Below are 23,578 nucleotides of genomic sequence, written 5' to 3' on the forward strand. Positions count from 1 at the left end.
CTGAATGTTTATTATTCTTCACACATTAGCACTTTTCCCCAAAAATGTTATATCTTCTGCCATTTATAATTAATTTTAACAGCTTCTGCAACTTATCCCACAGGTTGTTGCTGTTTCTTTTAAACAGCGTGCTGCTGAGAAATTGATTTGTTTGCTCCGTATGCCTACAGAAATCACATTATGAAATATGCATAAATGTCATTTCTTGGGCTGCTTCTGAGGATTAGCCGAGAAGAAAAGCTCGCTTAGAAAAAGGAAGAGACAAACAACAACAAAGAGAAACTTCACACTTTAACTCCGCTGCTCTGTGAGACCAGTACAGAGATGCAGCGAGATGCCCATTGGTTACAGGGTGAATTTTGTGCCAGGAGGGTGCAGATGGGCTTCTGCTCCAGCACCCATCACAGCCTCTACAGATGTTAATTAATTAATTACTAATGGATTACTGCCCAAATAAAGCTGCCCCCACAACCAGATGGGTGCTGGCTGGGCAGCGAGAACCTGATGTGCTCCATCAGGGTAGGGGGAGGCTCCCACTCTGCACGACCCATCTCTTCTCCCCATAAACAATTCCCACAGTCAGCCCTGGGAATTAATGGCACTAATTAACGCGCAGTCAAATGCCTGAAAGTAGTCCAGCATCCTGAGGTGAGCTGCATAAGGGCTGTGTGCGCCCTACCAGCACCTGCAGGAGGTCCCTGTGCACAGCTGGCAGCTCACACCACCTCGGCGTGCAGAGATGGATGGAGGACCATGGCTGAGGTGCTGCAGGTACCAGAGAACCACCACCAGCTGCACCCAGTGTGCTTCTCTGCCTCTGACTGGTTTTGCTTTCACATGGTAATCCAAACCAACTTGCATCTCATTTATTGAAGTTTATCTGACCGTCCTGATTTCACATGTGCGTGGATCACTTCTTTTACTGGAGCACCTTCTATCACATTGATATTCAACCAATTGAGATCTCACCATCTCCTGCCCGTGCTGAACCAGCTCTGCAGATGTTCTCCTCCCCCAAAAAAGGAACCTTAGCTTAAAGCCCTCTCAGTCCACAGGGCTACCACAGAACTCACAGGTGGCATTTCAGCATGGCCATGCTTGCAGGAATGGCCTTATTACTGAAAGTAGGGAAAACAATAATGCGTTCCCACACATCCTGTGCTCTAAAGCCAACCCAGCACCAGCCTTGGCAACAGATATTCTCCCCATTGTGGTGATTCTGCCCCACAGAGCCTTCTTTAGGAGTGCAATGGCAGACCGAGGGGGAAGGAAGGCATCTCCCCATGCTATCTCCTACTGCAGAGCACACTGAGTGACAAGTCCTGAAATGCAAACCAGGTATTTTTCTTGGAGACTTCGTTAGACACCTCACTCTCCTATATTATTACAGAGAGCTGTCAAAACAGCCTGGTGGGAAAGCTCTCCCATAGACATGCAGAAGTATAAATTGTCATCCTATGAAGTAAATTCCATTAACAGTTACATAGTCATTATTTTGCATAATAAAAGTAAATGCTCTTTCTTGTGATCCGTGTATTTATGACCATCTAACCAACAAGCACTTTCTCTTTTCCGACGCCTTTGTTAAAATTACAAGATAATTGGTTGCTGTTGCAGATATTAATGTCTGATAACAAAGTGCCGAAGGCAGGGAATCTGAAGTGGTGGTGAAACAGCACTACTGACAAAGCAGAACTGCTCTCAGAGGGGATCAAGCAAAACAACTTGAAGAAAAGAGTATTTCTTAGTTTTTATCATCGTGTTCCATTATTTGAATGAATCACATTGGAAACTCTAGATTTCTGTTTATCCCTGCTGTCAAAAAATAACAGGAGATAAACCAAGCACCGCGTTGGGCCCTGAGAGCTATCAAAGGATCAGTGACAGGTCCTGAGATAACCCAGGTAACTTCTCTGCTCCAGAAACAAAATTCCTCGCCATAGGGTTCAGTGGAAAAAAAAACACTTGAGTTCCTCATTAATTACAGTCAATGCACTAAAAAAAAAAAAAAAGCCTACATTTACAGAATATGTCCATTTTAGTCGGAAGGATGAATGGCCCCAGACACAAATACTCCACACTCTCCCTGTTTACACACAGTTGTGTTTATGAATAAAATTGCAGCTTAAAGTCTCAGCCATGATGAGCAATTCAGAAACTCACTGCTCATAAATATCATGCCAATTGAAGCAAGCTGGTTCAGGGATATTGTATATTATTTATCCCAATTCAGTCTGTCACGGAATTAAGTGCATTGAGCCAATTTCAATACAAACGTCAGGGGAAGGAGAGATTACATTCAAATTAATGAAGTTGCTCTCAAAGCAAAACAATGTCACTCAGTACAGTCTGTTTATAAACTCGCACGTTGATATGAAAATAAATAAATCCGCCATTCCCCATCCTGCTCCCCCCTCATCCTCCTTCCCCACCTGCAAGGAACCAGGGGCACTTCTTGCATCTTCTCAAAGAGACTGAATGGCTTTGTTCAAAAAGGAGAATGGAAGTCTTCAAGATGGAAAGAAACAAACACACACAAACACCAGCACCTGCCATCGCAAAGATTCCCCTCAACCATCATTCACTTTTAGGTTCTTAACATTCTGTGATGGGCACACCATTAATTTAATTCCAACTCGCATTTCCAGTTAGTATCATTTACTGAGCTATCTCTGCAGCAGCAGCAAAACCACTTTACGGTGAGCTACATCACTTCAGAGTTAATTACATGTATTTTGGTTTTGATAAATGAAAATACGGGACGTGATTAATTGAAGGACAATCAATACGATCCAGCTATTAGACAGCTTGATGAGGTATCCAAAGTATGCCTGTAATCTATAGTAATCAGCTAATTGAAGACTGCGCGCTAAAAAGATTTTAGGAAATCCCAGCTTCAAACCGAAACGTATCCCAACAAAACGGATGGAGGAAAATGCTCCAAAGACCCATGAAGGTTTAAGGCGTTTTTCTATTCTGCCTGGTTTTGAACAACAATTTTGCTTCGCTGGCTTAAAACTCCTTACTGGGATAAAAGACTGAAAGCAAAATGAATTTGGTAAGGGAATCCTGAAGGGAGTTTCTTCTACATCCTCCCAAACTCATTTGCCTGTATTCTGATTTCTGGAGCTGCCAGAGATTGTTAAACAGTTCCAGTGAGGACACTCCATTTGTCTTGGTTTCACTGTACACCAGCTCAAATCAAGCAGTCAAACAGTAGAACAAACGAACCCATTCCACCTCTTCTGGCATGAAACTGAGCGTGCAAAAAAGTCGTACACAACACCGGGTCACTGCTGTGCATGCTGGCCAGGTCTGAACCACCAAAGATGAGCCACGAAATGGAGAAAACAATGCCAGGTGTAAAGCAGAACTGCTGCACGTGTTTAGAGAAAGATGGAAGTGAGGAGTGCAATTGGAAAGTCCACGGTATGTAAGTACTATTAGCATAAATGCTGACAACTGTTAATCTACTGTAACCCTGATTAATGGTTGCATTTGTTCATTAATACCAGGCATTTAAACTTACTACTAAAATTGATTTGTCAGTTAAGAATTCAATCCTAATGTTCAATAAAACTGCTCTTTCTCAGCAAATGCAATATGAAACAAGGTGATGCATTTAGCAGTGCTCCCATACATTACGTAGGGTGTGACCCAAGCTGCCCAGCTCCTTTGCAATCTTGGAACCACAACCCTCCCAACCCTGTGCAATAAGCTGAGATGCTCTGTAAGACCCCATTCCAACAGCTGAGCAGCACAGCCAGGAAGGACATGGGGTGGCAGAGCACCAGGGTGCAGCAGGGAAGGCATGGGATGGATGTGGACTGTGGGCACCACGCTCTCCTTTCCACTGACACCACCCCACAAATGGCTCATCCTCCTCCTCAGTGCAGCCTGCTCTTCTCTCCCAATCCCTAATTTCCATTCCTGTCATTTCCCTACCCTGCCTTCCACCGCAGCCTTAACCACAGTCCACCATGCTCAGAAGGGACGAGCAAACACCAAGGGGGAAGTGTCAGCTTGCTGCAGCACTTTGTTCCTTAAACCATAATCGGAGGGTACAGTATTTCACACAGCATTACAGCAGCACAGTGCTGTCTGCAGCACCATAGCCAACAGATCTCTCCAAGCTCCTGCTGCAAACCCTTCCTTCTGGGGGCTCCTTTACCACAGATACTTCCCATCCTGGAGGCTTGTGTTCTGCACCCAACCATCAGGTCGTGGGCTGCACCTCCAGCCTGGCAGCTCACGGCATGCCAGGGAGGTGAGGGCAGGAGGAAGCAGCAGTGTGGAAGGGATGAATGATGAATGCTCGCTGCCACTACCTGCGTGAGCACAGACCCTTGGCCAGGCATGGCTGGAGAGCACAGCCAGCAGCTTGGCTCTTCAAATCTTCTTTAGTCAGTTAGTTAAAAAGAACATTTTTTAAATTATTTATTTATTTATTTTTTTACAAAGGCAGTAGTTGTGAGAGAAATACCTTTTAAAAGCCATCTTAGACAAAAGAGATGCTTTCTAAATAGGTAAAGTCACCTAAGTGATTTTTAGCATCAGACTATCACCCGGAGTGACAGGTGACCCTGAAAATGCCAGCTAAAAGATAACTCAAAGCAAGGCAGGGAGCGTGCTGCTGGTAGCACCTCACTTACAGGTCCCAGCACAGCCCCTGTGTGCTGCTATAATGCTGTAGTACAGAAAGTCTGCTCTGGGATCACTGTCTTCCAGCATCCCCATCTCACCAGAAGCCGTAATCTGGAGCACACAGGGGGAGCAGAAGCAGAGCCTGGGATGCACACTTATACTGTTTTCAATTAACATTTTTTAAGTGCTGCTGAAAGCAGACTGAAGAGATGCGGTCCTGTTCCAGCAACTGCAGCCAGAGCCTTCACAAATTAACTCGAGGGAGGTGAGAGCAGCATTAAGACTGTGTTCAGGTGACTTTGGGATCTCTGCCCACATGGCTTTCCCCACAGGTGTCACAGCTGACTCAAAATGGGCTCAGAGGCAGGTGGATGCAACCCAGCACTCATGCAAACCCATCACAGACTGCTGCTGGCAAACAGGTGCCTGCCCTGGCTGCCCTTACTTCAGTAACACATGCCGAACTGCAGAATCACAATGGAAAAGACCTTCAAGATCACTGAGTCCACTCATCACATCAACCACAATGTCATCAAATCCAACCATAAAGTCCACCCATAAAGCCCACATGCCCATCCATGGAATCCCTGGAGGCACTGCTGGTATTTCCCAGCCCTCTGCATCCTGCCAGGCATCACCAGGGAAGTGAAGGGAAGGAAAGTACCAGGAGCACTCCCAGGTACAGAGCTTCCCAAATTGCACCCACCCAATAGACAACACAAACCCACACCAGCCCTGTGGCAGTGCAGGGACAGCGGGCTGCTGGGCCCCCAATCTGCTGTAATTGCAGCAATATCCAGCAATAATACAATGCCCACCCCCTGCAAACCTCTTAATAACATTAATGCCTGTCAGGCTACCCTTTAAGTATTAACATATGGGGGAAATGCCTAATAGCTTCACATTATTGTGTGTGCATCTGAAATATCACTCCGTAAGGCCTCTTACAGCAAACATTAAACCTGGTTAATAGAAGACATCTGAGCAGAATCGATTATTTTGCAGTAATTCTTCATACTGAAAGAGGTGTTTTAAAATTGGAAAGCGTACATTATCACAGCAGAACTATCTGAATATTCAAAAGCAGCTTTTCTTTGAAAATAAGCTACAAGAAACAGTAAGTACGAATGCAGAATTACTCTCTATTCAGTGAAATGCTTGAGAACTAATTCTCACCATGTTTGTAGATAGCTAAACTCACAACACTAACGCTGAAGGTCCTCTCAACACTTCATTATAAAGTTCTCCCTCTCATATTCAGGGAATTATAAAAATCTCTGCCCGGAGGGGACTGTTCTCATACACTTGGTGCACAGGGGTCTCGCTGCAGGAAGGAATGTTTATGGAAAATCTGAGATTAAAACATCTCAAACTGGCTGGTCTCAAGTTGCACACACCTAACACTATAAATAGCAAGTAAAATACGAGGGTGAAAATTGAGGAAATAACAGAGAGGGAAAAAAAAACAAACAAAATTTGTCAGCATGGATGGAAAAATGAACAATTTTTCTGTTTGACTAAAAAGGTAATTTACCATCAAGTCATTCCACACTGCTGTGGGATTGCTACGGCTGTTATCTCCAGCACCTTTTAATAACAGCTCACAGCTACAGCACGGCGTGGGGCTCAGCAGGATTGGGTGTTTGGGCTGAGCATCACGGCGAGTCCCCAGGAGCAGGGATGGGTCACTGTGCACTGCTCTGGGACCCCGCTGTCACATGCAAGCTGGAGTGCAGATACAACCTAAGAACCTCAGCAATCCATCACACAGGCACCTCCTTCTCTACCCTTCAGCAGTCTGTGGGTGTCCACCAACCAAAGGTGAGCTGTGGTGACGGTGGCTTCCAGCTGTGCTGGGGAACAAATCCTGCTTCTGTACAATGCAGGGCATGCACGGGGCACAGAAGAACTGCACAACACTTTTTTTTTTCCACCCAGAGGGCGGTGATGCATTGGAACAGGTTGCCCAAGGAGGCTGTGGATGCCCCATCCCTGCAGGCATTCAAGGCCAGGCTGGATGTGGCTCTGGGCAGCCTGGGCTGCTGGTTGGGGACCTGCACATAGCAGGGGGTTGGAACTGGATGAGCATTGTGGTCCTTTTCAACCCAGGCCATTCTGTGATTCTGTGAACACTGAAATACATCAGACTGCTGAGAAAAGTTGTGCTGGTTTTACTCATTTTTGACTCCTTTGCCTTCAGCTATTTTGTACTCTACCATACAAGAGATGCATTTCAGCTGCTCTGTACTGAGCATGGCAATTGTAGGAGCTTATCCTGACAGGGAAAAGAGACCACTAATAGTAGACACTGGGTCAGTGGAAGCTTTAAAGAGAGAGACAGCAATTAGGACTAATGGGTAAATTACATAATGTAACAGTTAAAATAATTCTGGCTGGCTCAATTGAGACCATCCCACACCTCACTACATGAAGGGTTTGGCCAGCATACAGTGTGGAACAGCAATCTACTGCAATCTCGTTAGCTCATCTAACTAACTGCAGTTTGCCTCCACTTACTTCTAATTTTAGATTTAAACTCTCTACAGCAGAGCACATGCAGGGTGAAAACAAATATCCAACGTTACGCTTCGCCAAAACGCACTGCAAGGAGATTTTCCCTGGGGAGGAGCAGGGTGGCTTCTTTTACCCAGAAAATGAAGTTCTCAGGATGGTGACAGCACAGCAACAACTACACGGAACAGCAAAGAAGTTACTTTTTGTCTGCAATTTTATTCCTGCCATATATTTCAATGGAAATATACAACTTAACGTTGCAGTATATTTCATGCTGAAATGGGTAATAAAAAAAACCACTATAGAGCGTGCATTCCCCTAAACTATAAAGGAGGAATACATTGCAAATCTGCACTGTTTACTACTTTCTGTCTTTCACAATCTCTACACCAATCTGCTACAGCAGAATCTAGTATAGCTCAAGCACAATCTACTGTGCTTGAACTTGAATATGGCAGGGAATATTTTCAAGGCTTTCCTTCTTAAGAAAAAAATAAAGCACAGATATAAGCTGTACTCTTGATTCAGACTGCTCTGCCCAGCTCAAGCCACAGTCGGAGCCTGGCATAAAGCTGGAGGACAAACCCTGCTGACCACTTCCAGACCCACCACATGGGTCCATCAGCCTGCAGGAGGTGCTTTTAAGACCAGGGCAGGAGTAAGTCAGGATAAGGAGGGGAGATTTTACACCAGCAGGTGCAAGAAAATAAACATTTCCTTTCTCTGGTGCTATTTCAACATCAGGCCAACGCAGGGTGTACACTGAGGGCTTAGAAAGCCCTTGCGGAGGGCTTAGAAAGACACCCTGAGAGGTCAACAAAGATGCACTGGGTTGGTGGTTGGACTAGATGAGCTTAGAGATCTTTTCCAACCTTAATGACTCTGTGATTCTCTATGTCTCCAATGATTTTGCCCAATACAATGCTTTTAGTTATCTGTGATCCCCAAGTTTCCATGGGTCTTTGTTCAGATACATTCTCCCTCCTAAGGAAACTGCAGACCAGGAAGGAAATAGTCTCCGTCCTTTTCAGTACACACATCAGCTGGCTAATTGCCTAAATTATAGCTCTGTCAATACCAGTTCATTCACTCAACCTCTCTGTAAGCAAAAACAACACCATACAGCTGAAAGACCCAAACTCTTCCAGAAAAACCCAAGGAGAGCTCTTCTGGAAGGGAGCCTGATGGCCAGAGTGCCGCATTCACCACATCTACGTGGAGCAGATTCTGGTCGGCTCCAGGATCTTTGCATACAAGATCTCCTCCTGAATGCTTTGGCTTGGCCATCCCCTACAGGAATAAATGTATACAAGCAAACGCACTTCACAGGAATATGAAGAGGAAGGAGAAGTTTCAGGAGACTGTGAGATCTTGACCTACCTCAGATGAAGCCCTTCTGACACTCAGATAGTGGATCTATGTAAGGACTGCAGCTTGGGTCTGCTCTAACTAGGACCTGTCTGGCAGCACCTATGGGAGTACCCTAAACTGTGTTTAACTCCTGGTGCCACAGCTTTATCCTAGTGAGTGAGTACTTAAATCACGATTACAAATCATTGTCACTGATGAGGTTAGGACATGGAAAGGAGGGTACTGTGTAAGGCACTGCAGAAAACAAGACAGTTCTCTCCAATCAGCATCAGCAGAAGGTGTCCCACCGTCAGCCTTGGGCTGAGCAAGGAGGCTGTGACATGCAGGAGCAGCTCTTCCCTTCCTCCTGCACAGGGAACCTGCAGGAACACAACCTTGCTCTTGGCTGCTCCTTGGTTCTCAGAGCCTTGTCAGCATCCTGCAATCTGCCAGAGCTATTCCACAGGCTGCCCAGCCATCCTGAAACAGATGCACAAGGAAAGGGCACGCTCAAAGGTTTGCCAAGCCCTTCCATGTTCACACCAGGGAAGATATTACCTAACACTTCTGGCCTTGCTGGGGACAAGTACAAGTTCCACATCTGTATCTGCTCAGCAAACACACAAAACTTGCAGGCACTAAAACAGAAATAAGGTGAAAGAGCTGAATCCCCTGGTTTTGCTTTATTGACATTGATTCTTTTTTCGTTGCTTCCTCGCTTAGCGAGAAAGCCCAGGCCCCAAGACACCCATCCATCCCAGCCAAGTGACACCGCCTGATGCCACAAGTCTGCACAAAGCAGGCTTTTGCTCTCAGGGCTCACCCAGCATTACTGCTCAATGTTCCTTCTTGAAAAGCAGCCTGCCCTCGAAGGCAGCCGGAGTGCAACTGCTGGGCTCCAGCAGTGAGGGTTGGTGGTGGAGGCAGAGATGAGCAGCCAAGGGAACTGCAGAGAGCTTGCACAGGGAGCACTGAAATGGCAGCAGCCCTGCTGGGAGCTCCTGACCCTCTGGGCCGTTTCAGACAGAATCATAGAATGGCCTGGCTTGAAAAGGACCACAACGATCATCCAGCTTCCACCCCCTGCTATGTGCAGGGTCACCAACCACCAGACCAGGCTGCCCTCGATGCAATGCCATGAGAGCTGGTGGCCAACAAACCAAATCCAACAAGCTTTTCTCTTCCCCAGGAGAGCTTTCACGGGTTTGGCCCAGCAGCTCCATCACAGAGGGCTGCGAGATGGGCACCCAAAGAACATCAGCCATGGTCAGCAGCCTCCCCACCTCCAGAGCAAGGCTGCAGGCGATAACCTCCAGTGCTCCTCCACCACCAGCCCAGCTGCCCAGCACCCAACCAGCACCATCACAGCTCGCCCCAAAACACGAAGACCTGGCAGTGAGGAGAGCCAACAGTAAGCTGAGGGCCAATCCTGAAAGAGTCTGAAGAACCGCTGTGCAATGATTTATTCAGGAGATTCAGCAGTTCACCAACTTCGCAAAGCTTTGGAGATGGCAAAAACGTAACAAGTGAGCCTCTTGCATGAATAAAAAATTACATTTTACATAAATTAAATATATAATTTGATTAAACATGTTTATGCCTTTGCAGTGACATTTAGAATAGGAAGTATTCATTTTCTGTTTTGAAAGGAAAAAACTCTTTCAAATGTAATTTGAAGCTGTCAAACCAATCTTCTTTACAGATCTTTTAAATGTCACATACCTTCGAAAGGGGATGGCAGATTCCTTTTAAATATGCAATTGCAAACAGTCCAAGCAAAATCAAGAATTTATTAAAATATGCTACTGACATTTATACTGATTAAGTATAGCCCTCTCCGCGCTCCCTTCCGAGAGGCTGCCGTACAAAAGATGTGTCACAACAGCTCACATGAACGCCGCGCTCGCTCTAATTCCACCACACACAACCAGCAGAGCCCGGCTGCGGGAGAGAACCTGCCCTGCTTTGCAGGGAGACCAGCAGGAATCCGAGCTTGTCTCACACCAGGGATTGCACTTTTGGATGATTCCTTACCAGCACGCCTGAGATTTATAACCCAAAATATTAACTGCACTTACTTTAAATCAAGCACGGAACTGCACCTAATGGCTTTAAATGGAAGAGTGTGTTAATCATCAGCCTGCAGAAAAACCTGCTGCAACCCATTTCAGACAACTTCATGTTAGCGACCTGTATGCCTTGTTTTATAATCACAGCATCTCTCCTGAGGTCACTTATCCAAAGAATCATAGGATCATGGAATGGCCTGGGTTGAAAAGGCCCACAATGCTCATCCAGTTCCAACCCCCTGCTGCGTGCAGGTCACCAACCAGCAGCCCAGGCTGCCCAGAGCCACATCCAGCCTGGCCTTGAATGCCTGCAGGGATGGGGCATCCACAGCCTCCTTGGGCAACCTGTTCCAGTGCCTCACCACCCTCTGGGTGGAAAACTTCCTCCTCATATCCAACCTAAACCTCCCCTGTCTCAGGTTAAAACCATTCCCCCTTGTCCTATTCTTCCCAATTAAAATACATTTTTTCCCCTTCATTCGAAGAACAGAGAAGAGGAACACCTCTCAGCTACTCAGGTGGATGTTAAAGAGCAGCAACCACGGCAGCTCCTGCTCTCGGTCACTTCCTGCTGACACATCGGACATTTTAGGGTCATTTATTTCTTCAGAAGGCATAGAATTTATTTATTCTTTCTCCTCCCCTGTCACCAGGCCAGTGAATTGCATGGGCATAACTCTCATTAGCGTTAATGGAAACCCCCACTGTAAATTCTCCCCCGTGAAGCAACATTAAGAGCGAGGCCATCCTGAGCAAGCATACTCAAATTGGAAAATAAAATATACCTCCCATTCCTCGCTACCACCACGGGGAAAATGTAATGAAGTGCAGGAGATTAAGCCACAGCTCCTATATCAAATCTTCTTTGTACTCCATAATTACTCAACAGAACGTATACAACGGCTGCTCCTTGATGATGAGAATTTGTCGCACGTTATTGAAAGACTTTATCCTAATGCTCTCAACTTTCTGGTGCATAACACTGCAAATTATAGCACGGCCATCGCAACATCAATCACGATCACTAGCAATACGGGCTTACTTACAGCTCACACTCTGTACTTAACACCAAGAAATTACTGATGGGAGCTTTAACACTGCAGAAGGCACGTCAGCGGCAGGCAATGGGGACACAAACCCACCCGTTGGCAGCGGTCAGTGCTGAGCACACTGCAAACAGAGTCCAAATGAAGCCTGTCTGAAAATAGCCAGGACAGCAATCAGCATTTTGTGGTGGATTTGTAAGAGACATTCATTAGCTGGCCATAAATGAACACAATGCAATGAAGGACGGAGCACAGCGAGGACATCACCGTCCCAGCACTGAGGGCTGCAGGAGCCAAATGACATTCACCCCCCTCCACCACGTGAATCCAGCCTTGAGGGCCAACAAACTGAGCTGCCCCCTGCCTCATCCTTTCCTCAACCACCCACCACAACAGGCTCAAGACCTCTGGGAGCTTCCCCAGCCTGCTGAAGCATGGCTCTGCTGCCCTAGCGCCTTAACACAGCCATCCTCATGCTGAATGATGGCTGCAGCTCCCCTCAGTCAGCACTATTCCCAAGCTCTGATGCTGCAGTGTGCTGGTGGTGCTGCTTGACAAAACATCTTCACACGCACTGGAGTGGAGACAGAATCATCTCTCAGTCTGAAGGATCTATAAATATCAATGCGTAATCTCCCAGTGAACGGCTACTCTTCATTTTATGGATCTACTGAGGGTCGAGCTCTTCCAATGCACTCCTCTGACACAACACTGATGATGGGTGTAATAAATGCAGTTTAAATAAAACCACTGGAAGTTTAATACAGCTGTAGTCGAGCGCATCGCTTTTCATGGGTTTCTCAAGGATGCAAAATAAGTCACTGTTGCACCCATCAGAAATCCTACTGTTCCCCCAAAATTACTGCCTTCCCTATGACTCACACCACGGAGTGACTGCAGGAGATGCTGACATCCACCACGTTGCCCTCCCCTTGAAACCCAACCCCACACAACTATGGGACGCCCCACTGGAACAGGAGTGAAAGATTGGTTGAGCACCACGTTCCAAGGTGAGAGCACTCAGCACCTGACAGCACGGCGCCTTTTCCATCTTGTTCAGGGCCCAAATCATTTTTCCAAGTCCCACAAGTAAATGCAGGGCAGCTTCGTTCCCATTTCTCATGGCTGGGAAGCACTCCTTGACTGACAGTCCCTGTGGGGGTAACGAGGAACTCAAAGTTTGCCTGTTTCTCTGCTTTCCTCATCACTTCTATACGCAGTGATACGCAAACCCAGGAACAACCAAAGAGCTGAAATACACATAGGTCCATCTCAGCTTTGGGTGTCTCTGTCCTCGTTGATGGATGGAACACAGTCCTACAAACTCCTTCAGTCTACAGAGCTGATGGGCTCAAGAGCTGAGCTTTCGTAGTGTCTGTTGAAGGGAACGTGGCAAAGACCTGCCAGATCCCCCCATCCAGCCACATCAGCCATGACAGCATCAATCCCAAATCACTGCAAAGGAAGAAGTATGAAACCCATCGGATGGTTTCCAGAAACAAAACCTATCCGAATGGCTCGGAGCCACGCGTGGAGGAGTTGGGTCCTGTGCTCACTGAGCTGTTCCATTTTACACAAGGATCCACTTTTTCACAAAACCACCATCAATGGATGGAGGATCAGAGAGCTTGGCTGGGTTTAGAGGCTGGGGGCATTCAAAGCAAAGCAGGAGCTGTGAACAGTGCATTCCTGCACTCGCACCAAGTTTATACACCATGCCTTGTTGTTGTTGATCTGTGTGCTCCGGCCTTGGAAAGCAGCCTCTTCCTGCATTCCACAACAGAAACTCAACACCCCCAAACCTGACACCATTTCTTTTTATTCTAGCTGTCTTTATTCTGTTTATTTATTTAGCTATCCAATGTGAAAGGCCATAAATCGCACTGCTACTGAAGTCACAGGGGGAATTCCTTTAAACATAGGGAAAAATCTCATAAGTAACTTCCTGCAGTCAACAATGCATTCATTTCCTTCTCTGCTTTTAGACTAATCTCCCAGCTAACAAATCAAATCAAGTACCAAAATGTAATCACCCCATTGTGATAATCATCTCCTTACACTCAGAACATACCTTCGTTTATTTCTTCCCCAATTAAAAGCACCACTGAGGAGTGGGCAGGTGGGAGGGAGGGCGGCTCGGAGCGCTGATGGCACGAGGTTTGCCATGGGCTCATGGGTGGAACTCACAGCAGTTCTGGGTAGCGGAAAATAAACCACCCCATGCCCTCTGTATGAGTGGAACTCACAGCAGAGTTTTCAAGGCAACCAAGCGCACGAGCTGAAAAACAAAAGCTTGTTGTTCATCCTGGGGAAACTCCTCAGAAGTAGCAGAAGGAACCCAGTCTACCCAAGGGCAGCACTGGGGAGCCCTGCTAGGAGCCTGGCCAGCAGGTGGACAGCAGTGCCTTTGCATTCAGTTCCACGTGGCTATCCAAAAAGCAGTTGGTTCATTACACCCTTCCACCTCTCTGCCCCTTTCCAGTCCCAGAAAGCTGCAAGCCCTGCAGCATCAGCACACCGACGAGGCGTTCCTGAAGCACAGCAGGAAACCTTAAAATTTCAACTGCGTACACAAAGCACTCTAATACATGTATATTTTATTTGATTTACTGCGATACTTTTCTTCCATCTCTTGAAAGTAATTTTTCTCTAAAGCATTACTGCTTAATTGGCAAGTGTACAAAATATAATTACACTGCCTGCAAGTTACAATATTGCTTATGGGAATATCGCTGTTGATGCATCCTGCTTTATTTTGTGTTTAATCTCCATTAAGAGATCTGTGTGAAAATAGCCAGGTGCTCTCACTGTTACAGACGTTGTTTGGTCCTTTCTGCTCCTAACCAAGAGCCAAAAGCAACGGGAAGCCAACAGAAAACTCTCTGGCTGCTCCAGTGTCTCCACCTCCATCCTGCTGCCCCACAGCTCTGCACTGGCCGACACACACAGGAGTGTTTTAAGTGCCTTAAAGGTTTACTTCATTTGTTTGAGTAATGAGATTAACGCCCTGTTGGTTTGCTTACACTGCATCACACAAAGCCAAACACAGGATGCAGGCACACCGCCACGGGTGGATGAACTGGATGGGATCATCTGAAAACTCACCTCCAAAAGGGCAAGTGGAGCACGTGTGCATGCACTGTGCCACGCATTCCTGCCTGAAATAAAGCTAAGTTCATTGCTTGATGATGCACTCGTCATTCTTCACCAGCAACACTCGTTAGCTGATGGAAGGGAGAAGTGCTGGGCACTGCAGGAACCACACTGCACACACGAAGCATGGGGGAACCCCCAAATCCTCCCACCTTCATCCTAATAGAAACAACCGTGCATCAAATAAACCATAACTTGCAGCCCTCTGCCTCGAGCTCTGCTTGCCCCTTCCTTGTTGCTTGGTCTCTGCAACAAAACTGCATGCAAACACGCTGCTGCGCTCCAGCACAACATGAGCAGTGCATAATTCCTCGCCAAACCTGGCTTTGACCTGTTTTGATCAGTTGGTTATGCTCTCATTGGTGCTCCCCCACTCAGAAGGCTCCCACCAGGGCTGGCCTTATTCCTGAAGTGCCACAGCCACCCAGAGGAGATAGTTTGAGTGAATTCTGTACAAGCAGATAAAGCACACAGTGAAAATAAGCAAGCCTCCTTCATTTCCTCCCTCTGCCTCAATGCACCCACACCTGACCCAACCACCAGCCACAGCTGGGGCTAACATGGCCCTGGCTCAGCTCTTCATTAAGTGCTCTGTACCTGGTGCTAGCACAGGAGACACTCATTGCTGTGATGGGCACAAGGAATTTGTAAAGAAACAGTGAGAAATAAAACCCTGCAGGGGGTTGCACAAGGTGACCTTCACAGGCCCTTTCCAACCCAAACCATCCAGTGATCCTAAGACTCAACACTCCAAAAGGCACAGCCTCAGAACTCCACCTCCAGACAGAGGTCTCTCCTCTGCAACCCATCCTCCTGAAGGAGAACTACAGCACTGGGCCCTGGATCTGCAAACACCTGGGCACTCTTATTTAAATGGTGGGCTTCCATGGACTGCACAGATTTTGAGGCCAAAAGAAAAACCACTGAGATTTTCCAGCTTAACACACAGCATGGCAGCTTACCTAAATTAATCCCTGTTCGGCACACTGCATGGTAACTTGCTAATTAATCCCTGTTTGAGCTTCCCTCGCTTCAATAAATGAGCACTCCTGAATTCAGCCTTTACAAAGGCAGAGGAACTACCAGCATCTTCAGTGGGCCCTTCCAGCATCCGTCACCTTAAGCAGCAAGCTGTGGACCTTAATTCCAGCCCTTCTCTGTCTCCACCTTCCAGCTATTGGATCTTGTTAAAACTCCACCTGCTAGACCCAAGTGCTCTTTTTTATTCAATTTATTTTCCCCATGACAACGCTAATTGCCTTAATCAATTTACCTTCCAACACTCTGGCTAAGCGAAGCGGATCGAGGTCCTGGACTCCTGGCTGCAAAGCCTCACCGCTCACCTGGCAGCACTCTGAGGGCCTTTGAGAAAGCCACTGTGTCCTGGCACACTGGGATGGGGGCAGGGACACCACATCTCCTCCAGCCCGCAGTCACTCCTCTGCCCACCCCCAGCAAAAACAACGGTGCTGCAGGGAGCTGAACTTCTTTCAGAATTTCGGTTGAACGAAATGCTCACCTTTCCCAACAACAGCTCTTTAAGTGGAAAAAAAAAAAAAGTTAACCGCAAAGGATCTGATGCCCCTAAACTCATGCTGATAGAGATGAAGCGTGTGGCTGACCTTCCCTCCATCACAAAGTGGTCCCATGGGCACCAAGTGAGCCGTGTGCCCAGCCTCGCAGCTCAGGATGATTCAGTCTGTCCTGTTTTCTCCTCTCCCACCCTACACACAGTGTTTGCTGCTGCTGCCTGCTGGGAGCTCCCACTGCTCCAGCTGTTGGAAGAACACGAGCACTCATCCCTGCTTCCAGAGCCCACTTACTGAGCTCCAGCTGCTGTTCAGCATTCACTTGTAGCAGGGACATAACGGGATTACACACATCACCCATCAACAAAAGGCAATATTTGGGTCTTTTCCATTAACCTCATCCCATAACCTAGTCCCACAGCTGATGTGTTAGAGAAGCTGTTTGTTGTTCTCATCACTACTGGCAACAGCTTCTCCCTGCACTCCTTTACCTCCCTCACCACACTTTGACTCCTGCCCATCACCACCCACTCCTTTCCCTTCTGCTGAAATCCTTTGGAAAGAACCGCAGGTGGGGCAGGAACCTGCACACGACGACACTGAGAAAGCACAAAGCCAAGGAATGGACTGAACTTTTGGCTAAACACAACCCTGGAACACCACCCTGCTGCCCCCTGAAGGCTGCTGCCTCTCCGCATCCCGCACTGCAGCTGAGCCCAGCACACTGCACAGCCCCTCCTGACCACCGAGCCCTGCTTCCCTCTGGGATGGGTGGGCAGCACATGTATTTCACCTGAGAAAACCTGTTATCATTGCTGCCAAGGGGCAAAGCTGAAATCAGCACTGGTATTCTGCTATGGACCTCATGGAGACCTTAAACCTCAGTTTGAAGCTTGCACCAAGCCACTCATTGCACAAAAGGAAACGGACTTAAGTTGTGCCAGGGTAAGTTTAGGTTGGATATCAGGAAAACCTCCTTACAGAAAGGGCTGTTAAGCACTGCAATGGGCTGCACAGGGAGGTGGTTGAGTCACCATCCCTGGATGCGTTTAAAAACCGTTTGGATGTGGTGCTCAGGGATGTGATTTGGCAGAGGGCTGTCAGGGTTTGGTTAGGCTGTGGTTGGACTCGATGATCTTTAAAGCCTTGTCCAACCTGAGTAATTCTATGATTCTCTATGATCATAAAACTGCAGGCAACTTCAGATCACAAAAGCTGGCAAAAAAAAATTTTCCCGTGCACTGAACTGAAATAGTTTCACCCAGAGACTCACTGAGCCTCACAACTTAAGAGCAATTTCCAGCACTCCAATCCTTTGTGCCCCATGCAAAACAGTGAGCAAGAAAGCCCAGAAGGGAGCTGCTTGCAGTAGGACTGCCGGGTTTTGCTGGCTTAAAGCACACACCAAATTACTGCCTGATAGAGCTGGAGGAGCAGAACTCATTAATAATTAAAACCTGCTACTGATCTCTTTGAGTTCACTGGGTTTTTATCGGCAGTTTGCTGTGAAGTCCCAGAGCAGCGCTCGCTCTCACCCGTGCCAAGATCCACCCAGAGCACGGCGCATCAGAAGAGCGAGGCAGCACTACCCATAGCCAACCTCCAACCAGAAAGCAGGCTTCGGCATCGCCACGTGCTACCAGAGATATTCTGCTGTGATGGAAAGGAAACCTCCTACTTCTGCAGGAGGTGGCTTTCCCCACACCTCCCCCTGCATCCATCCTCAGTGGGGCACACATGGGTGTGGATGTACGGTTACACCGCCTCCCCCCATCGTGCGTTTTTCCCCTCCTGCTGTTCCAGCTGTTGGGTTTTTAATAATCCCATGGATGTTACCAATAACACAACCCAGGGGAAACAAACAAACAAACACACACCAAGTTTGCCAGCAGGTTCCCACTGTTCTCTCTGTCCAGCACCTCTGCTCTGGGAAAGGCTCTGCTCTCCCTTCACCATCTCAGCCCCCCGCTGCCCAAACACAACAACCCCCCAAATAGGAAAACAATAATAATAATAATTAAAGAGCAGACGGTTAATCCCACAGAAACAACTCCTGGCTCCTACACCATCAGTGCACAGGGTACAAATGGGGGCATGCTGGGGAAGCGGTATCGATCATTGAATTAGCAGCAGCAGCAAGCAAAAAACTTCTGCTGACATCACAGCAGATGTCAGCGGGGCCCTCCTGGTGTGGGCTGGAAGTGCCAAGGGCTGGAGCTGCTCGCTGGGGTGGGCGAGCAAAAGCAGAGAGTGCTGCAAAGTTTGGCATCCCCACCCTCAGCAGGCAAGGGATGTGCATGCTGTTATTCATCCTTACACCTACAACTGGTCTCTATTTTCATGGTCAGAAGGAACAAAACCCAAACACGGGGGGCAGAAGGAAGGGGCACAGGGGTGAGAGGAGCACATGGGAATGAGACCCCAGCAGCCCTGGAGCAGAGCGAGCCCTCAGCCCTGGGCAGTCTGCTGGGTCACAGTGTGGGTGAGTTCAGTAGGGGGGGGCTGAAACAGCTCTGTATGCTGAAAGCCCCCAAACTTCTACAGCAGGTGCAGCTGCTGCGATCCAAGGAGCATAGCAGCTCTGCTCCACTCCCCCCCCTCTAACCACAGCCAGAACACAGAGCCAGGGAATCCTCACTGCATCCTCTGCAAAGAGTAAATGTGACACCTATCAGACTTTGTATGACAGCAGATTTTAACAAAACACTCACAGATCATCAGCGGTGCTGCTTTCAGAGGAGCTTTCCCGTTTCTTCTGCTCAAACACAAAGCCACTTCCCATCCTCACAGCTCGAAGCAGCGCTCAGAGAACAACCTGTGCACTTCCAGTGGGAATTCACCCACTTTCCTCCAAACTCTGGGCAGGCACAGCCCCAACTTTAGATCACTGTGTACATCCCAGAGCCAGCAGAACTCCAGCAGCTCCGCCTGCACCGCAGCCAGCTGACAGCACACAGAATCTCCCAGCTGAATGCACTGCTCCCAACCCATCCCTGGCACACCGCACTCCAAAGCTGACATCCTCCCCACCAGGAGGATTCTGAGCACTGGAACCTGGTGACACACTGAGCCGACAGCGTTACAGATGGCACTTTTCACTACTAGGAAACTGCTTTAAGCATCTTCCTGTTTGGGGAAGTGTGAGGAGCAGAGAGGTGCAGCTGTGCCTTCCAGCTCTGTGCTGGGGCACGGCTGGGCTGCAGTCCTATGGGGTTACAGCTGTGGGCCCGGCTGGATGCTCCCAGTTATGCCCCATACCCAGACACAAGCAGCTCTCCAAGGCACAGCCCATTGCTCACACGGCCCATTGCTCACACAGCCCTGTTTCCCACCCCCAATGTCCCACACACCACCGCTTTTGCAGCAGCACAAAGTTTTGCCATGCAAACAACACAATCTCAGCTCTGAGCCCCGTGGACAAACCCACCCCAAAGCATGGGGACAAACCACCCTCGTGGAAAGCACAGAGCACACAGCCACAAATAAGTATTATTATTATTTTTTTTTTACTACCAGATGTGTAATTGAAACGTCTGCGACTCAACAATCACCTCTGAATCCATAAAGACCTCATAGCATTCTGCACACACTCCCCCATAATGAGACCATCTCCAATTTTCCTCACTAAAGAGACCTTCAAGGAATGCTAAAGCAGGTCTGCGCCCTCACGCACCGCCGCAAACGGGAACAAAAGCATTTTGTCACCCGGCATCTCGGCCGGCATTATTTCATTGGCTCCGTTTAAACAAACTCCAAACTATGTGCCTTTTTCCCCCGATCCGGGCAGTCGGCGCGGTCCCACTCGCGGCACCGAGCCACCATCTGTACAAAACAACAGTTCTTTATGCCCGGCTCGCGTTCCTCCTTGCTTTTCTCACAGCTTTCAAGGCACGGGATTAAAGCGTCACGCCACGCATCCCCCGTGCCGCAGCCGTGGGGGTTTCAGCGCCGTGCCCACGGTACGCTTAATCAAGTGGAAATGATTACAGCGCTACAATTAGAGCTCCGGACGACCGCGGCGCGCAACGCACGGGGAGCGCCGAACGTCTGGAGGGCAGCGATGACTTCTCCCACTCGCAGCTCTCCATCTCGCACTCCCGGACCCGCTCCCCGCAGCTCGGCTTCGCCCCGGGGCCGCACAAAGGCTGAGCTCCCCCCTCGCAGGAAGTTTTTTTGTGCAAAGCCGCGGCTCGGAGCGGTAATCCCGGGGGAGCCGGGGGGCGGAGGGGGGGCTGCGGCCGGGGGTGCCGCTCCTACAAGGGATGGGAGCTGAGAACGGGGAGAGGCGCGGCCACGCAGTGCCCGGCGCTGCCTGCGGGCACCGAACAGCCAGCGTGCTGCCAACGGGAAGTACGGGGGGGTTGGAGGGGGAGAAGGGAAGAGGAGGGGGAGGTGGAAGAAAATAAATTAAGATGGGAGCGCTGGGGAAAGCGCGCACCGAGAGGTAAAATGAAATAATGAAATAATAAAAGAGAATAAAGTGAGTGTAGGAATAAAACGGCCAGCGTGGTGAAAGGGTAAAGAATTAAAAGCAGCGAGATTAAAAAAAAAAATAAATCAGAAATTGAAAAATAAAAAAAATAAATAAATGAAAAGAAGCGAAAAATGAATCTTAAAAAAAAAAAAAAAATTAAAGAAAAATAAATCGGAAACGCAAGGGCGAAGCGGAGCGCGGAGCTGCGCCGCCGCCGTTCCGCCACACGCACGCCGGGCTCCGTTCCGTTCCGTCCCCCCGCCCGCTCCCCGCGCCCAAACTTTCCGCCCTGCCGCAGATGCGCTCCGCGCCGCTCGGCCCCCGGTAAACAATGCGGGCCCGGCACAACAAAAGACTCGGCTTCACCCCGCCGCGGGGCCGCGGAACGAGGGCCGGGCCGGGCCGTGCCGGACGGGCGGCGGCTTTGCGGGGACGGCCCCGAGCTCGGCCCGGCGGGGAGGAGGTCGCGGAGACGCGGCCGGAGCGCTGCTCACCCCCCCAGCCCCCGCCCCCCGGCTTTGCCCGCAGCCCTTACCTGCCGCCCGGCTCGGCCCGGCCCGGCCGCCGGCAGCCCCGCAGCGCACCGCACCGCCTCAGCGCCGCATCCCTGCCCGCCTCCGCCGCCGCCGGGCTGCGCTGCCGGAGATCCACCTTCAGTGCCACCCGCGAACCCCGCACAAAAACTTAAGCCTCCCCCCGCGCCGCTCCGCCCGCCGCCGCCGCGCCGGGAGCGGACGGGGGCAGCGGAGCCCGGCGCGGCGCCCAGCGGCAGCGGGAGGATCGGGAGGATGCGAACTGCAACTTGGGGGAGGGTCGGCGGCTTTTTTCCTTTTTTTTTTTTTTTTTCTTTTTTTTTCAAGCGAAAAAGTGCCCGGGCGGCGCTGGGCGGAGCGCTCCGCGCTGGGTGCGCGCAGGCAGGGAGAGGTAGGGGCTCTCGCTGCTTTTTTTTTTTTTTTTTTCCCCCTTCCTTTTTTTTTTTCTTTTTTTTTTCTTTTCTTTTTTTTTTTTTTTTTTGGCAATAGGCGGGGTCTCTCCTCGCAAACCAATGACACAAACCCACATGGACCAGCCTCGCCCCCTATAGATACTCTTCACTACAAATAGGCTCTCTCGGGGGATTAGTGGATCAGCTAAAGTACAAACAGACGCAGCGAGAGAGGGGGGTGGGAGCCGCCTGGAGGAGCGGAGGGGGGGCGACCCGCACCGCCCCCGGAGCTCCGCGGGGTTCCGCGCCTGTTGCGCCCGGTGCCGGCCGTCTTTGTTCCGCCTCCCGCGGGAGCTCCGCGCACCGCCCGGTCCCAGCGCTGCCCCGGGCCGGGAGGCACCCAGCGCGGCCCCGGCCCTCTCTTTGTATGCTGCCCGCGTGGCCCAACGCCCTCAGCATCGCCCCGTGTGCAGCGCCAGCAGTTTGGGATGGATGGATGGACGGACGGATGGATGGGGAATAAAGGCCACCAGGCACAGGGACAGCCGAAGGATGGAGGGGCAGCCACACGTGCCCACCAAACACCCAGTGATGGGCTGTGATAGAACAGAGCCAATGGGCACGGGTGTGTGTTTGTGTTGTGTGTGCTCTCCCTCCCCTCCCTCCCCCCCCCCCCCCCATAGATTGGGGAATTAATGTTTTGACAGACATTGTTCATCTGCTTATCACACGAATGTGGGCAGGTGGTGATCCGATCTTTTTGTTGCCTAATCATGGAGCCTTCTGCCTTAGATGCGTTCCGTGCTTCTCAATCAGCCTGCAGAAAAGCACGCTCCTTTTCTAGTCAAAGAAACCCCTTGAACCAGATCAATTGTCCATCAAAATTAATAAGCAAGCTTCACTGTTTTGTCTGTGAAATTACATGGTGAGGAGCCTAAAGATCTCCGTGTTCATAAGCACGTGTTAGGTCCTTGCTGGGTGTTTGCACCACGTCCATCATTTGCACCTGCTGCCGAGTGGCTCTGTGAAGCTGCCTTCCTGTATTAGCTGAGAAATCTCAGAATTTCTTGGGTTTCCATCATTAGCACCATCGCTGACTGTCAGATATTGCAGGTGGAGCTGGGGCTGTGCACAGCATCTCTGCTTTGTTTCGAGCCCATCACAGCTTGGGTCTGCTGGTTAAACACTGTCAGTGTCATGGATGGAGGTGGGACTGAGAAGCAGTGATTGCTCCTAGTAAACAGCACTGAGTTCAGGGTACAACCAGATTAAGTGGCACACACTAAGGCCAAACAGCAAGTAATGATTTCATTACTGGAGCAATTAAGCTGCAGGTTGTAGAAGAGAAAGCTCTGGAGTGAACGTCTTCAGATGTGGTGCCTTTGATTTGGAACAGGCTGCTCAGAGAGCTGGTGGTGCCCATCCCTGCAGACACCCAAGGTCAGGGGATGGGCTCTGAGCACCTGATGGAGCTGCTTATTGTGAGTGAGTGGGACCAGGTGTTCTTTGAAGGTCCCTTCCAACTCAAACTGTTCTGTGGTTTTTCCTCAAACTATGTGGACTGTGACTGAATGTTCATCAAGAATGAAATAACCATCATCAGACACTGGGAAGGAGGACGTGGTGGGTTTGGAGGGACTGAAGCACTGGGTACTGAACTTCAGATGGCAGCTGTAGGAACTTCCATCCCATGGCTGCCCAGCCCTGGAGGTGCCTGAGCTGCTCTAGCAGCCCGACTGTGCAGAATGCAGCCCATGTGCAGCTGCACACCGCCTTCCCAGAGCCCTGTTGGGAGCAGCATGGAGGAGGTGCTGTCTGGGAAAGAAGCCCCTTCAGCATCAGTTTTGTGAACCCAAACAAACTTTCCCAAGGCA

The 23,578-nt window shown here is 49.4% G+C and overlaps 1 protein-coding gene across 1 annotated transcript in view; it reads right to left on the reverse strand.

The window, feature by feature from the left end:
• Positions 1-21,515, reverse strand: part of CTBP2 (C-terminal binding protein 2) — a 107,987-nt gene extending 86,472 nt beyond the window's left edge. Inside the window, exon 1 of the mRNA XM_031597329.2 lies at positions 21,315-21,515. The gene's annotated coding sequence lies outside the window, so the exon portion shown is untranslated. The remainder of the gene's footprint in view (positions 1-21,314) is intronic.
• Between the last annotated feature and the right edge of the window lie 2,063 nt (positions 21,516-23,578).

Source organism: Phasianus colchicus, chromosome 8 (genome assembly GCF_987193195.1).
Source record: "Phasianus colchicus chromosome 8, bPhaCol1.hap1.1, whole genome shotgun sequence".
NCBI lineage: Eukaryota > Metazoa > Chordata > Aves > Galliformes > Phasianidae > Phasianus > Phasianus colchicus.